The following is a 533-nucleotide window of genomic DNA, read 5'->3' on the forward strand; positions in this document are numbered from 1 at the left end:
TCAAATTTCAGTTCTGCCACTCATTTCAAATATGCAAAAGTGGGCAAGTTTACTTAACCTGTTTCAGGTTAGACTTGTATGAAACAGGGACAATACCATCATTATGTAGAGTTACAAGAACTAAATTCAGAGTTAAGCAATTAGAGCATTGCCTGGCCTGTAGTAACTGCACTATAAACATTATTTATAAGTCTATGAATAATAGACTCCCTGCTGTTGTGAGAATTAGGTGGCAAATGTTCAGCCAAGTGTGTGGCTCACAGTAAATATTCTATTATAAATGAGCAAATTCACATTTTGTATCCCATGTAAAATATTTAAAATATATTAAACATAATGAGGGCAATATTTCATTATTAAGATACACTTTTCAATGTAAAGCCTACAAAAGAAACCTCAATTAGGCAGGTCCAAGGCCTTTTCCAAAAATGTTCACTGGTGCAAGCACAGCAGATCCAAATCAAAGGAGGTGGTTAGTAACATGAAATGGTATAATTGAGAGACTTGAGGCCTTGTTCAGGTACTGTTAGCCT

General features: G+C 35.1%; 1 protein-coding gene across 1 annotated transcript in view; it reads right to left on the minus strand.

The window, feature by feature from the left end:
• COPB2 (coatomer protein complex subunit beta 2) overlaps positions 1–533 on the minus strand; it is a 26,126-nt gene that overhangs the window by 24,535 nt on the left and 1,058 nt on the right. The gene's annotated exons all lie outside the window — the stretch shown is intronic.

This window comes from Otolemur garnettii, unplaced genomic scaffold, assembly GCF_000181295.1.
Source record: "Otolemur garnettii isolate 467f Iridium unplaced genomic scaffold, OtoGar3 scaffold00032, whole genome shotgun sequence".
NCBI lineage: Eukaryota > Metazoa > Chordata > Mammalia > Primates > Galagidae > Otolemur > Otolemur garnettii.